Source organism: Lolium perenne, chromosome 1 (assembly GCF_019359855.2).
Source record: "Lolium perenne isolate Kyuss_39 chromosome 1, Kyuss_2.0, whole genome shotgun sequence".
NCBI classification, from domain to species: Eukaryota; Viridiplantae; Streptophyta; class Magnoliopsida; order Poales; family Poaceae; genus Lolium; species Lolium perenne.
The window spans coordinates 71,137,651-71,154,719 of record NC_067244.2 but is presented as its reverse complement, the minus strand read 5'-3'; positions in this window follow the sequence as shown (position 1 = coordinate 71,154,719).

Here is a 17,069-nt window from a genome sequence, read left to right as displayed (position 1 = left end):
TCCACGGTTTGTGATTGTTGGACGGCACCCGAAGGATTCGGTTAGCCATGGCTTGTGTAAGCAAAGGTTGGGGGGAGTGTCATCATCATAATAAAAATAAAATAAAAGGGCACTCCTTCACGGTATGAGATTGTTGGCAGGCACCCGAGGATTCGGTTAGCCATGGTTTGTGAAAGAAAGGTTGGAAGGAGTGCCAAATAAATATGAAATAATTCATGGGAGCCGCTCTTAAAAGTCCGGTTGGCGAGGTAGTTGGTGTACCCATTACCATTCGTTGACAACAACAAACACCTCTCAAAATAATTTTACTCCTGATTTCAAAAATGAAAAGCTCTAGCGCATGTTAATCCCTGCTTCCCTCTGCGAAGGGTCAATCTTTTACTTTTATGTTGTGTCTCCATTATTTCTTTGAGCACTATCTTGAGAGCACAACTGTCATTCTTAGTATAATATGCTTGTCTCAAAATATGATTGATTGTGGTATAACTTTGATGCTTTTATCTTTGACAATCACTACTTCTAGTCTTTCTATGAACTCCAGAGGTGCCCGGGCATTTATGTTTTGCCAATCAAATACAGGCAAGCGAGATACCACTTTATCATACTCTCTTATGAACATGGCAATCCTGCTTATATACATGATTCATGATGCTTATTATTAATTGTTGGTACCTCTTCATGATTGACATAGCTTTTAGATGATCTTATTTGCATGTATCTCATTATGAACTGCTTAAGTATTAGCCATAGCATGAGAATATATACATCATATGAGCAAATGTGTTCGTGAAAGTTCTTTTATCGCTCAGTTGTTAACTGAATTGCTTGAGGACAAGCAATAAGCTAAGCTTGGGGGGAGTTGATACGTCCAAAACGTATCTACTTTCCCGAACACTTTTGCTATTGTTTTGCCTCTAATTTGTGTATTTTGGATGCAACTAACACGGACTAACGCTGTTTTCAGCAGAACTGCTCTGGTGTCTCGTTTTTGTGCAGAAATCCAACTTTCGGGAAAATCCTCGGAATTTATGCAGAAGGCCCTATTTTCCCAGAAAACTGACGGAGCCAGAAGGACAACTCAGGTGGAGGCCCGAGGGCCCCACACCATAGGGCGGCGCGGCCCGGGGGGGCCCGCGCGGCCATGTGGTGTGGCCCCCTCGGCCGGCCTCCGACGCCCTCCTTCGGACTATTTATCGGCCTCGACCTAAAAACACACGAGGAGAAGTCGAAGTCGCCAAAAACCCTCCAGAACGCCGCCACATCGCGAAACTCCGTCGCGGGAGCCAGAAGTCTCCGTTCTGGCACTCCGCCGGGACGGGGAATTGGAGGAGATCATCGCCGCCATCACCGCCAACGCCTCTACATCAACCAGCCATGTTTCCCCCATCCATGTGTGAGTAATTCCCCCGCTGTAGGCCGAAGGGGATGGTAGGGATTGGATGAGATTGGTCATGTAATAGCATAAGATTGTTAGGGCATAGTGCCTAATGTCCGTAATTGGTACTTTGATGATATTGTTGCAACTTGTTATGCTTAATGCTTGTCACTAGGGCCCGAGTGCCATGATCTCAGATCTGAACATGTTATTGTTTCATCATGATATTCATTGTTTATTGATCTTACCTGCAAGTTGTATACACATGTCGCTGTCCGGAACCAATGGCCCCGAAGTGACAGAAATCGGGACAACCGGAGGGAATGGTAGCGATGTGAGGATCACATGTGTTCACGGAGTGTTAATGCTTTGCTCCGGTACTCTATTAAAAGGAGTACCTTAATATCCAGTAGTTTCCCTTGAGGCCCGGCTGCCACCGGCTGGTAGGACAAAAGATGTTGTGCAAGTTTCTCATTGCGAGCACGCACGACTATATATGGAACACATGCCTATTGATTGCTTTGTACTTGGACACCGTTTTATTATTATCTGCAAATGCCCTGCTATGATTGTTACATGAGTTTCTCTCATCCATGCAACGCCCGTCATCCGTCCCCGTGCCTACAGTATTTTAATCCTGCTGTTTACTAAAATCACTACTGCTGTCTTTGTTACTCTGCTGCTGTTATTTCACTACTGCCATCGCTATAAAATCGTTACTGATAAACTCTTGCGAGCAAGTCTGTTTCCAGGTGCAGCTGAATTGACAACTCCGCTGTTAAGGCTTCCAAGTGTTCTTTGTCTCCCCTTGTGTCGAATCAATAAATTGGGTTTTACTTCCCTCGAAGACTGTTGCGATCCCCCATACTTGTGGGTCATCAAGCATGTGAGCCGATATTTGGCACAGCTGGGCACGATCTCAGCATCAGATGAGCGGCGTGTGAGGTTCTTCGCACAGTCCCTCACAGGATCGGCTTTGGGATGGTACACATCGCTGCCACCAGACTCAATCCGGACTTGGAAGCAGTTGGAAGAGCAGTTCCACATGCAGTATCACTCAGAGGCTTCCGAGGCTGGCATTGCCGATTTAGCACAAGTACGTCAGAAGCGCGGAGAAACAGTGTCAGAGTACATCCAGCGCTTCAGGACCGTGAGGAACCGATGTTATTCGGCTCGTTTGACCGAAAAGGAAGCAGTCGAGTTGGCGGTGGTGGGTCTCGCATCACCGATCAAGGATATGGCTTCCCAAGCAGACTACCCTTCACTGGCGCACATGGTTCAGAAACTGTCATTATATGAGCAGCGCCACCCAGAGCTGTACCAGGACAAATTCAAGCGTGCAGTAGTCCTGGTTGAGCTGCGGGAGATCAAGAGGTAGCAGTGGCTGAATGGACTCGGGGGGCAACCCCCATATCCTGCAAATGGGTTAAGCCACCAGGTCCGCCCAGAGGGTTTGATTTTGACGTAACTAAAACTGAGAAATTTTTTGACCTCTTACTTAAAGAGAAGCAGCTGAAGTTACCCGAAGGCCTCAAAATCCCCACGGTACAGGAGCTGAACGGGAAGCCATACTGCAAATGGCATAACTCGTTCTCCCATACCACCAACGACTGCAGGGTGTGGCGTCAGCAGATCCAAATGGCGATAGAACAAGGACGTCTAATTTTCAACCAGTACGCCATGAAAGTCGACACTCACCCCTTCCCCGCCGTTAACATGGTGGAGTGCACTTACCCTGGAGGGTGCCAGCCAGGATTCTCGTTCAACATCAACATGGTAGGACCTGGACACCACTCTGGTAAGGACGGAGACGAGGGCAACTGCTCTCATAGCAAGGACACAGAGGAAGCCGTTCCACGCGATCGGCTCCGTCACGATGGCAAGCGCTACATCACAGAGGGAGAAGTGAGGAATGTGAGATATCAGCGACCTCTCTCTGATCACCTCCTCAACAAGTATATGAGTCAATATGACCAACGCCGACGGCCCAACGACGATGATGAAAGAGATCGTCTGGCTAGGGACGCCAGGAGACATCGTCGGCATGATCGCGACGAGGAGAGATATGAGCGCCACGCCAAGGAAAGGTCAAGAGAGCAAGACGACGAGGATAGGCACTGGGACTGTCCCTTCTTCAGACACTGCTGGGATTCAGGAATGAGCCGATTGCCTACAATCGGCAACTGCCCAGAATGTAGACAGAAGAAGACGGATGCAGCTAACGTGTCCGTGTTCAAACATCTAGGGCCTCTCCCGCCTCGGAACAAGCACGCTGAGTCCTCTCGGGTGAAAGATCTCGAGGAATTGGAAGACGATGACAAAGAAGAAGATAAGTACCACCGGCCAAGGTGGTGCCCTGATGGACTCAGCCGTTCCCAAAAGCGTAGGGTTCAGCGACTACGTGGTTTGGAGGAAGCCGAAAGGTTGTACCTGCACACGTTGAGGAAGGCGCGGCCTGATCTGGCCGCTAAAATTCAGCGAACCCTGGACGAAGAAGGTCGGCCACAAAGGAAAGAGTGGCGCCCCAGACAAAAGAAAGCCGATGATGAAACATCGGCTGGCACAAACATGGTGTTCATCCTTCCGACGGAGTTTAGTGCTCCAGGATTAGACGAAGCACCTGTGGCACAACTTGACTACGGCCCACGGCCAGTTATCTTTGAGAAGCCACGAGAAAGAAGCTACAGGCATCTGAAGGCCCTGTACTTGCGAGGTTATATCGATGGGCAGCCTGTCAACAAGATGCTGGTGGACACCGGAGCGGCAGTCAACATTATGCCATACTCCATGCTACGTCGGTTGGGACGCTCTAGCTCGGATCTGATCAAGACCAACGTGACGCTGAGCGATTTCAGCGGCCAAGCGTCTGACGCACAAGGTGTTCTGAACGTGGATCTGACCGTAGGAAGGAAAACCATCCCTACGACGTTCTTTATTTTCGATAGCAAGAGCACCTATGCTGTCCTGCTAGGAAGAGATTGGATCCACGCCAACTGTTGCATTCCATCCACGATGCACCAATGCGTAATACAGTGGGATGGAGATGAGGTAGAGGTCGTCCATGCAGATGACTCAGCCGAGATTTCAACGGCTGGCATGAACGCTTGGGAGACAACAGGCCAAGAGCCACTCTCAGGCATCAATTTAGACAACTGTGAGCGCATCGACGTGACAAAGGATGGGGTTAGGCTGGTCTTATCCACCGGCCTGACCGTATAGCAAGAACAAACCTATGGGCAAATGTGGCGAGGCCGATCCTTGGGATCGGCCCCAAAGATCTATGGAGGAACATTGCAAAACCTTCATTGAGCGATTCAATCAACATGGAAGCCGATTCTAGCAATCGGCCAAAATTATCCTCACCATACGTGCTGCCTGTGCTCAACATCGACCTAATGGGCAGCGGTTTTACGTCGGCTGATGAGAGTCAAAATTAATCCTAACGGAGCCGACGTTCAAATACAGTGCCTTGGCTAACTACAGAGCCGATATCCGCAGTTACCTGGCAGATTCGGCTCGGGGGGCACCTAATCAGATGAACATGTGCGATACATGTGCAGTGAAATATTGGGGGCCGATAGAAAATCGGCCAGTAAAAAAAAAATACAGCCGATGCACGGGCATCGACTTTAGAGCTAAGAAACAAAGCCGATGCACAGCCATCGACTCTAGTACAATTACACAGGATCTACCTGCTGCGTGTTCAAGACGCGGATTTTCACCAAGTCGGTCTTCAGTTCAGCTGTGAGGCCTTCTGCTTCCTCGAGGGAGTGAACAATGAGAGCTTCCTCAGTTGCAATGGGCCGATTTTGGTGCCTGAACTTTCTCTTCGAGGACTTCCAACCCTTTGCGCCGCTTCAAGCATCGTCGAAGCGTCAGTTTTGGCATACAAGGCAGCCTTTTGTTCATTAAGCCGTTGGTGTTTCGTCTACAATATCGGCTTGCAACGGAAGAAAAGGCGATCGATAGGGGCAAGTTTGGCTGACTCTGCATGATGGCTGTCTCAGAATTACCTGAGTTCAAAGCCCTTTGTCTGATCTGTGCATCCTCACCGCTATTCTCGCCTTGACTGAGGCTCGGGGGGCAGCTGGCCTGGTAGATGCTCTGTTTTTAGGAGCCGATTGGGGTGTCATCGGCTGGTCCTTCGTCGCAACCTTCTTTAAAAATGGTGAGTTCTTGCAGAAGAGATCACTGGAGCTGGTGGGAGCAATTTAAAGGCTCTCTTGAAAGCAAGGGTCTTCCACATTATCCACCAGAGCTTGAAGTCATCAGTCGAAGAGTTGAAGGATAGTTTGTGAAAGACCGATGCGTTGCCATCGGCTCATTGAGCATTGGCTAAGTGAACAAATCGGCAAAATCAGTATGAGGGGAAATCGGCTAAATTAGCTTAAAGGAAATCGGCAAAATCAAATTGGGGGAAATTCTTCATTGCTAAGCAGGATTTCTTACATAAAGAGCTGATTGCTCTCAAAAGGAAGTACTAGGGGATACATTGCCCCATCTACCACTACTGATCCTATGCTAAGGGTCCTATCTACGGGCCGTCGCTGCCCTCGTCGTCGCCGTCGTCGCCGCTGTCGGCGCTACTCCCGGCGGGCTCGTCGTCGCTGCTGCAGCGGCCACCGGCAGGGCCCTCGTTGTCCTCGTCCTCCTCGTCAGCGTCGTCGTCGTCGCTGTCGAAGTCGCTGAGGTTCCCCGGCCAGGGGCAGAAGCGCTTGGCCGGCGGTTCGTCGGAGGAGGTGTCGTCCTCCTCCTCCTCCTTCTCATCCTCCTCCTCCTCGGGGGAGGTGAAGTCATCACAGGAGAAGCGATCGTCATCGCTCTCCTCCTCCATTTCCCCGTCGGTGAGGAAGCGGAGGTCACTTTCCCCGTCGGTCAAGGACTTGTCGTGCTCAGACCAGACGGAGAAATCGTGACTGGACTCCTCCCCGGCTTCGATGGCACGTCGGATGTTGGCCGCATGGGCCTCCTCCGGGTTCCACTCCGGCGTCGGCTCGCGGGAGGAGGAGGATTGGGTGGAAAGACCCGATGAGGCAGAGGAAGAAGAAGACATGGTGGCGCAGGAGGGCTTTTGGAGTGCTAATGCGAAGGGGATGAAGAAGCAAACTGTTTGGAGCGGTTAAATAAAAGGGGATATAGTGGAAATTCAATGCCACAGCAGTTTCCGAGGAAGTGGTGCCCAATAAAAAAAAACAACAATTTTGCCAGGACACGCGGAAGTGGAAGAGGCAAGGCATCATGATGAAGGATACTGCGACGGTTCTGCCACGACATGACCCGACGAAGAAAGAGCGGAGTGATTTTGGAATTATCAATTCCAAAACCAGGGGGGCATGTGTTATCACCAGAATTTGACCGAGTCAGAGGTGGGCCGCGATCAAGATGGGCTTGAAGAATATACATGGAAGAAATACGTGAATCGGCCTTATATGCAAAGTTTGGGCTAGTTTGCCCGTGTATCTGTAATATAGTAGGATACGTGTCGGTTAGATAGAGTTTGGCTCGTGCCCGGTTGGGATTATTCCCACGATTAGAAAGTCTACGGACTATAAATATGTATCTAGGGTTTATGAAATAAACAACAATCACGTTCACCACAAACCAATCTAGGCGCATCGCCAACTCCCTTGTCTCGAGGGTTTCTTCCGGGTAAGCATCATGCTGCCTAGATCGCATCTTGCGATCTAGGCAGTACAAGTTTATTCGCTGTTCATGCGTTGCTCGTACTGAAGCCTTTTTGATGGCGAGCAACGTAGTTATCTTAGATGTGTTAGGGTTAGCATTGTTCATCATATCATATGCTGTCGTCGTGCAACCCTGAGACGTCTAGCCGCCCTTACACCTATCTTAGGTGTAAGGGCGGCACCCCGCTTGATCATTATTTAGTAGATCCGATCCGTTATGGTTGCTCCTTGTTCTTCAAGGATTAGTTTAATATCTGCATAGTTAGGCCTTACAAACGGGTTGAAGGATCCAGTGGCGCGTAGGGTATAGTTTGCTAGCCCTAGACAGGATGTTCCGGGGATCAACCTCGTGTTGATTTTTAGGCCTTGTCTAGGGTCGGCTTACGATCACCGTGCGTGGCCGCCAGGCTCAATCACGAGTAGGATGTTCCGATTATGTGGTGAAAACCCTAAATCGTAGTAGGTCATTTTAGCTTTATTTTGATCAAGCAGGACCACCATATATTCGTACACCCCGTACGGATCATGGGTGGATCGGCTCTTTGAGCCGATCTACAGGACAACCTGAGAGCCGATCGAGGCTCGTATTTAATGTTTACGTGTATGCCATGCAGGAAACTAAGCGAGGCACATCCATCACCTTCCTGACCAGGTATAGGTCAGGTGGCACGCCCTTGCACCAGCATCGGACGTGCGTGCCGAGTCTTTGCGGGCCGTCGCTCGGAGGGACCAGGGCCAGCCGCAGTCCTGGGAGCCTCCCGGCTCTACTGTGTTGCCCGTTGCTGCTCGCCGGTGGGTTTCTGACCGCAACACATTCTGGCACGCTCGGTGGGACCAGGGCCAGCCGCAGTCCTGGGAGCCTCCCGGCTCTACTGTGTTGCCCGTCGCTGCTCGCCGGTGGGTTTCTGACCGCAATAATTACGCACCATACTTAATGCAATTGTCTGTTGTTTGCAACTTAATACTGGAAGGGGTTCGGATGATAACCTGAAGGTGGACTTTTTAGGCATAGATGCATGCTGGATAGCGGTCTATGTACTTTGTCGTAATGCCCAATTAAATCTCACTATACTTATCATATCATATATGTGCATTGTCATGCCCTCTCTATTTGTCAATTGCCCGACTGTAATTTGTTCACCCAACATGCTATTTATCTTATGGGAGAGACACCTCTAGTGAACTGTGGACCCCGGTCCTATTTTTTACATCGAATACAATCTACTGCAATATTTGTTCTTTACTATTTTCTGCAAACAATCATCATCCACACTATACATCTAATCCTTTGTTACAGCAAGCCGGTGAGATTGACAACCTCACTGTTTCGTTGGGGCAAAGTACTTTGGTTGTGTTGTGCAGGTTCCACGTTGGCGCTGGAATCCCTGGTGTTGCGCCGCACTATACTTCGCCGCCATCAACCTTCAACGTGCTTCTTGGCTCCTCCTGGTTCGATAAACCTTGGTTTCTTTCTGAGGGAAAACTTGCTACTGTCTGCATCACACCTTCCTCTTGGGGTTCCCAACGGACGTGTGTTAATTGCACGCATCAATACCAGAAGGGGTTCAGATGATAACCTGAAAGTGGACTTTTTAGGCATAGATGCATGCTGGATAGCGGTCTATGTACTTTGTCGTAATGCCCTGATTGAATCTCATAGTACTCATCATGATATATGTATATGCATTGTTATGCCTTCTTTATTTGTCAATTGCCCAACTGTAATTTGTTCACCCAACATCTGTTTATCTTATGGGAGAGACACCACTAGTGATCTGTGGACCCCGGTCCTATTCTTTACATCTGAAATACAATCTACTGCAATTGTTCTTTACTGTTCTTCGCAAACAAACATCATCTTCCACACTATACAATTAATCCTTTGTTTACAGCAAGCCGGTGAGATTGACAACCTCACTGTTACATTGGGGCAAAGTTCTGTGATTGTGTTTTGCAGGTTCCACGTTGGCACCGGAATCCCTGGTGTTGCGCCGCACTACACTCCGCCGCCATCAACCTTCAACGTGCTTCTTGGCTCCTACTGGTTCGATAAACCTTGGTTTCTTTCTGAGGGAAAACTTGCTACTGTACGCATCACACCTTCCTCTTGGGGTTCCCAACGGACGTGTGTTTCACGCGCAATCAAGCATTTTTTCTGGCGCCGTTGCCGGGGAGATCAAGACACGCTGCAAGGGGAGTCTCCACTTCCAATCTCTTTACTTTGTTTTTGTCTTGCTTTATTTTATTTACTACTTTGTTTGCTGCACTTAAACAAAACACACAAAAAATTAGTTGCTAGTTTTACTTTATTTACTGTCTTGTTCTCTATATCAAAAACACAAAAAAATTAGTTACTCGCATTTACTTTATCTAGTTTGCTTTATTTACTATTGCTAAAATGAATACTCCTGAAAACACTAAGTTGTGTGACTTCACAAACACAAATAATAATGATTTCTTATGCACACCTATTGCTCCACCTGCTACTACATCAGAATTCTTTGAAATTAAACCTGCTTTACTGAATCTTGTTATGAGAGAGCAATTTTCTGGTGTTAGTTCTGATGATGCTGCTGCCCATCTTAATAATTTTGTTGAACTATGTGAAATGCAAAAGTATAAGGATGTAGATGGTGACATTATAAAATTAAAATTGTTTCCTTTCTCCTTAAGAGGAAGAGCTAAAGATTGGTTGCTATCTCTGCCTAGAAATAGTATTGATTCATGGACTAAATGTAAGGATGCTTTTATTGGTAGATATTATCCTCCTGCTAAAATTATATCTTTGAGAAGTAGCATAATGAACTTCAAGCAATTAGATAATGAACATGTTGCTCAAGCATGGGAGAGAATGAAATCTTTGGTAAAGAATTGCCCAACCCATGGACTAACTACTTGGATGATCATCCAAACCTTCTATGCAGGACTGAATTTTTCTTCGCGGAACCTATTGGATTCAGCTGCTGGAGGTACCTTTATGTCCATTACTTTGGGGGCGGCTACAAAGCTTCTTGATGATATGATGATAAATTACTCTGAATGGCACACCGAAAGAGCTCCACAAGGTAAGAAGGTAAATTCTGTTGAAGAAACCTCCTCCCTGAGTGATAAGATTGATGTGATTATGTCTATGCTTGTGAATGGTAGATCTAATGTTGATCCTAATAATGTTCCTTTAGCTTCATTGGTTGCCCAAGAAGAACATGTTGATGTGAACTTCATTAAAAGTAATAATTTCAACAACAATGCTTATAGGAATAATTCTGGTAACAACTATAGGCCATATCCTTCTGCTAATGGTAATAGTTATGGTAATTCTTATGGGAATTCTTACAACAATAATAGGAGTGTACCCCCTGGTCTTGAAGCCATGCTTAAAGAATTTATTAGTACACAAACTGCTTTTAACAAATCTGTTGAAGAAAAGCTTGATAAAAATGATATTCTTGCTTCTAAGGTTGATAGACTTGCCTCTGATGTTGATCTTTTAAAATTGAAAGTTATGCCTAATAAGGATAATGAAAATAAGATTGTTACTACAGCAAATGCCATCCAAGTTAGAATTAATGAGAATATAAGATTGATGGCTGAATTGCATGCTAGATGGGAAAGAGAAGAAAATGAAAAACTTGCTAAAGAGAATAATGTAGCTAAAGTTTGGACTATCACCACCACTAGTAATGATAATGATTCACATGTTGCTAAACCTCCTACTATCAATGGTAAAATAATTGGTATTGGCAATGTTTCTACTCCTAGTGCAAAGCGTGCAAAATTACCTGAAATTGCTAAAACTGCTGAAACTGCTTGTGATAAAACTGCTGAAATTTTTTCCAACATTGGGGACAATGATCCCATTGCTGAAGGTCATAATGATTTAGACTTTGATGATTGTCACATCTCTGAAGTTATAAAGTTCTTACAAAAAGTTGCTAAAAGTCCCAATGCTAGTGCTATAAATTTGGCCTTTACAAAACATATTACAAATGCTCTCATAAAAGCTAGAGAAGAGAAACTAAAACTTGAAACCTCTATTCCTAGGAAGTTGGAAGATGGTTGGGAGCCCATCATTAAGATGAGGGTCAATGATTTTGATTGTAATGCTTTATGTGATCTTGGTGCAAGTATTTCTGTTATGCCTAAGAAAATATATGATATGCTTGACTTGCCACCATTGAAAAATTGTTATTTGGATGTTAATCTTGCTGATAATGCTATAAAGAAACCTTTGGGGAGGATTGATAATGTTCGTATTATGGTTAACAATAACCTTGTCCCCGTTGATTTTGTTGTCTTGGATATTGAATGCAATGCATCTTGTCCCATTATATTGGGAAGACCTTTCTTCGAACTGTTGGTGCCACCATTAATATGAAGGAAGGTAATATTAAATATCAATTTCTTCTTAAGAAAGGTATGGAACACTTCCCTAGAAAGAGAATGAAGTTACCTTATGATTCTATTATTAGAACAAATTATGATGTCGATGCTTCATCTCTTGATAATACTTGATACACACTTTCTGCGCCTAGCTGAAAGGCGTTAAAGAAAAGCTCTTATGGGAGACAACCCATCATTTTACTACAGAACTTTTGTTTTATATTTGAGTCTTGGAAGTTGTTACTACTGTAGAAACCTCTCCTTATCTTTATTTTATTGCATTGTTGTGCCAAGTAAAGTCTTTGATAGTAAAGTCAATACTAGATTTGAATTACTGCGCAGAAACAGATTTCCTGCTGTCACGAATTTGGGTATGGTTCTCTGTAGGTAACTCAGAAAAATCTGCCAATTTACGTGCGTGATCCTCAGATATGTACGCAACTTTCATTCAATTTGGGCATTTTCATCTGAGCAAGTCTGGTGCCTCTTAAAAATTCGTCTTTACGGACTATTCTGTTTTGACAGATTCTGCCTTTTATTTCGCATTGCCTGTTTTGCTATGTTTGATGGATTTCTTTGTTCCATTAACTTTCAGTAGCTTTGTGCAATGTCCAGAAGTGTTAAGAATGATTATGTCACCTCTGAATATATGAATTATGCACTGACCCTCTAATGAGTTTGTTTTGAGTTTGGTGTGGTGGAAGTTTTCAAGGGTCAAGAGAGGAGGATGATACAATATGATCAAGAAGAGTGAAAAGTCAAAGCTTGGGGATGCCCCCGTGGTTCATCCCTGCATATTTTAAGAAGACTCAAGCGTCTAAGCTTGGGGATGCCCAAGGCATCCCTTCTTCATCGGCAACTTATCAGGTTCCTCTAGTGAAACTATATTTTTATTCCGTCACATCTTATGTGCTTTACTTGGAGCGTCTGTTTGTTTTTGTTTTTATTTTCGTTTTGTTTGAATAAGATCGGATCCTAGCATTCTTTGTTTGGGAGAGAGACACGCTCCGTTGTTTCGTATGAACACATGTGTTCTTAGCTTTATCTTTAATGTTCATTGCGAAAGTTGGACTATTTCATTCATTGTTATATGGTTGGAAACGGAAAATGCCGCATGTGGTAAATGGTTTAATGTCTTGAATAATGTGATACTTGGCAATTGTTGTGCTCATATAGATCATGTTTAAGCTCTTGCATCATGTACCTTGTACTCATTAATGAATAACTACATAGAGCTTGTTAAAATTTGGTTTGCATGATTGATCTCTAGAGTCTAGATATTTTCTGGTTGAGGTGTTTGAACAACAAGGAGACAATGTAAAGTCTTATAATACCTACAATATGTTCATATGTGAGCTTTGCTGCACCTTTTATACTTGAGTTTGCTTCAAACAACCTTGCTAGCCTAGCCTTGTATTGAGAGGAATTCTTCTCGTGCATCCAAATCCTTGAGCCAAATACTATGCCATTTGTGTCCACCATACCTACCTACCGCATGGTATTTCTCCGCCATTTCAAAGTACATTACTTGAGTGCTACCTTTAAACTTCTATTCTTTGCCTTTACAATATATAGCTCATGGGACAAATAGCCTTAAAAACTATTGTGGTGAAGAATATGTACTTATGTGTCTTATTTCTTAATAAGTTGCTTGTTGAGCGGTAACCATGTTTCTGGGGACGCCATCAACTCTTTCACCTTTGTTGAATATCATGTGAGTTGCTATGCATGTTCGTCTTGTCTGAAGTAAGAGCGATTTTCATGATCAAATGGTTTGAGTATGCATACTGTTAGAGAAGAACATTGGGCCGCTAACTAAAGCCATGATTCATGGTGGAAGTTTCAGTTTGGACAATTAATCCTCAATCTCTTATGAGAAAATTAACTTTTGTTGAATGCTTATGCATTAAAGAGGAGTCCATTATCTGTTGTCTATGTTGTCCCGGTATGGATGTCTAAGTTGAGAATAATCAAAAGCGAGAAATCCAATGCGAACTTTCTCCTTAGACCTTTGTACAGGCGGCATAGAGGTACCCCTTTGTGACACTTGGTTGAAACATATGCTATGCAATGATAATCCGTGTTAATCCAAGCTAATTAGGACAAGGTGCGAGCACTATTAGTATACTATGCATGAGGCTTGCAACTTATAGGATATCTTATACATAACACATATGCTTTATTACTACCGTTGACAAAATTGTTTCTTGTTTTCAAAATGAAAAGCTCTAGCACAAAAATAGTAATCCATGCTTCCCTCTGCGAAGGGCCTATCTTTTACTTTATTGTTGAGTCAGTTTACCTATTCTTTCTATCCCAGAAGCAAACACTTGTATCAACTATGTGCATTGATTCTTACATGTTTACCTATTGCACCTGTTATATTACTTTGTGTTGACAATTATCCATGAGATAAATATGTTGAAGTTGAAAGCAACCGCTGAAACTTATATCTTCCTTTGTGTTGCTTCAATGCCTTTACTTCGAACTTATTGCTTTATGAGTAACTCTTATGCAAGTCTTATTGATGTTTGTCTTGAAAGTCTTATTCATGAAAAGTCTTTGCTATATGATTCACTTGTTTACTCATTATCTTCATCATTGCTTCGAATCGCTGCATTCATCTCATATGCTTACAATAGTATGATCAAGATTATGATAGCATGTCACTTCAGAAATTATCTTTGTTATCGTTTACCTACTCGAGGGCGAGTAGGAACTAAGCTTGGGGATGCTTGATACGTCCCAAACGAATCTATAATTTCTTATGTTCCATGCTATTTTTATGATGATACTCACATGTTTTATACACACTTTATGTCATTATTATGCATTTTCCGGCACTAAGATGCCAAAGAGCTAGTTGCTGTTTTCTGCTGTTTTTGGTTTCAGAAATCCTACAAAGGAAATATTCTCGGAATTGGACGAAATCAACGCCCAGGGTCCTATTTTTCCACGAAGCTTCCAGAAGACCGAAGAGGATAAGAAGTGGGGCCACGAGGTGGCCACACACTAGGGCGGCGCGGCCCAAGCCCTGGCCGCGCCGGCCTGTTGTGTGGGGCCCTCGTGTGGCCCCCTGACCTGCCCTTCCGCCTACTTAAAGTCTTCATCGCGAAACCCCCAGTACCGAGAGCCACGATACGGAAAAACCTTCCAGAGCCGCCGCCGCCGCCAATCCCATCTCGGGGGATTCAGGAGATCGCCTCCGGCACCCTGCCGAAGAGGGGAATCATCTCCCGGAGGTCTCTTCATCGCCATGATTGCCTCCGGATCGATGTGTGAATAGTCCACCCCTGGACTATGGGTCCATAGCAGTAGCTAGATGGTTGTCTTCTCCTCATTGTGCTATCATGTTAGATCTTGTGAGCTGCCTATCATGATCAAGATCATCTATTTGTAATGCTACATGTTGTGTTTGTTGGGATCCGATGAATATTGAATACTATGTCAAGTTGATTATCAATCTATCATATATGTTATTTATGTTCTTGCATGCTCTCCGTTGCTAGTAGAGGCTCTGGCCAAGTTGATACTTGTGACTCCAAGAGGGAGTATTTATGCTCGATAGTGGGTTCATGCCTCCATTAAATATGGGACAGTGACAGAAAGTTCTAAGGTTGTGGATGTGTTGTTGCCACTAGGGATAAAACATCGATGCTTTGTCTAAGGATATTTGTGTTGATTACATTACGCACCATACTTAATGCAATTGTCTGTTGTTTACAACTTAATACCGGAAGGGGTTCGGATGATAACCTAAAAGTGGACTTTTTAGGCATAGATGCATGCTGGATAGCGGTCTATGTACTTTGTCGTAATACCCTGATTGAATCTCATAGTACTCATCATGATATATGTATGTGCATTGTTATGCCTTCTTTATTTGTCAATTGCCCAACTGTAATTTGTTCACCCAACATCTGTTTATCTTATAGGAGAGACACCACTAGTGATCTGTGGACCCCGGTCCTATTCTTTACATCTGAAATACAATCTACTGCAATTGTTCTTTACTGTTCTTCGCAAACAAACATCATCTTCCACACTATACAATTAATCCTTTGTTTACAGCAAGCCGGTGAGATTGACAACCTCACTGTTACGTTGGGGCAAAGTTCTGTGATTGTGTTGTGCAGGTTCCACGTTGGCGCCGGAATCCATGGTGTTGCGCCGCACTACACTCCGCCGCCATCAACTTTCAACGTGCTTCTTGGCTCCTACTGGTTCGATAAACCTTGGTTTCTTTCTGAGGAAAAACTTGCTACTGTACGCATCACACCTTCCTCTTGGGGTTCCCAACGGACGTGTGTTTCACGCGCAATCACCCATATCTAGGGTTTCTTCAACATTTCATAAGTAATAGGTTGATTTTCGGTGGATTTAGTTATCATGAGTAGGGATTCAGTACTCTATGTTGTAGTCCATGCCATTTTAGTACATGTATTGTGTATTTCATCCGAATTAGGATTTTTTTTTGTTAGGGTTTGTGACTATTTTTTAGGTTTGGTTTCTATGGATTTCAATTGATTCTTTGGGTGAACGTATGCCTTAGATATGGGGATTTCATAGTTTATGTTGTAATGCATGCAAGTAATCGTTTATGTTGTAATCCATCCAACTAATTTATGACCAATTTAGTTTTCAAATTTTTGGCTCCTTAGTTTTTTGGCTATAGGTGCATGGTATGTTTTGGTGTTGTAATCGACATGTGCAGATTAGTTGAGTTTGTGCAAGTTTTTGTGTGGTTAGTTCTTGGTGCTCCATGATATCTACTTTATTGTTGTAATTTATGTACATGTTGGTGTAGTTTGAAGGGAAATAATTGGATAATTTGTTGTAGTAATTCGTGTGTTCTTGTTTGTATCTTTTGTAGTGTGACATTATGGCACCAAAAGAAGCTCCAAAACGGGATGTGTTTCAAATGCGATTTGGAGGAAAGCGATTTGCCAAAGTTGTTCAAAAGACAATGAGCTTTGTGAAGAGGGCCATTATCGCCATGAATCCCTTCAAACACTTTCTAAATGTGGCTTTGTTTGCAGCACCACCAATGGAGCTCATCGAGTTTGTTGTGAATTACATAAATCCGAAGCTACGAGAGTTTAGGCACAAGAACAATTCTATTTTGTTTACAAGAGATATGGTGGTTAAGGCACTTGGTGTGCCATCCAGCAATAGACCCATTGTTTATCTAAAGAGGGTTCAATAGTCTGATCTTCGCGACTTGTTCAACAACGACAAGGGTCGTAAGATAATTTCTAGAGGTATTGAGGTGCAGAAGAATTATGTTTGTATAGATGATGCATTGGTTGTTCAAAGTTTTGGACTTGTAGCTTTTGCCACGGTTCACGAACTTGGTCAAATGTGATTACTTAGGGATTTTGATTGACACCAATGAAATTGACCAATATGTTATTGCCAAGTATATATGATGGCACCAGGTTCATTAGGATACCAATCCGTTGGGACTCCAAACATAAAGTGATGTAGCAAGGGCTTCTTTCCCACGAGGATAATTCAAGAGTTTATATCGAACTCTCGGAAACTACAGTACGAATTATACTTCTCTTTCTTGTTCTAACAATGTTCAAAATAAAATAGTGTTGCCTCTTGTCCCCAAATCAACCATGTGG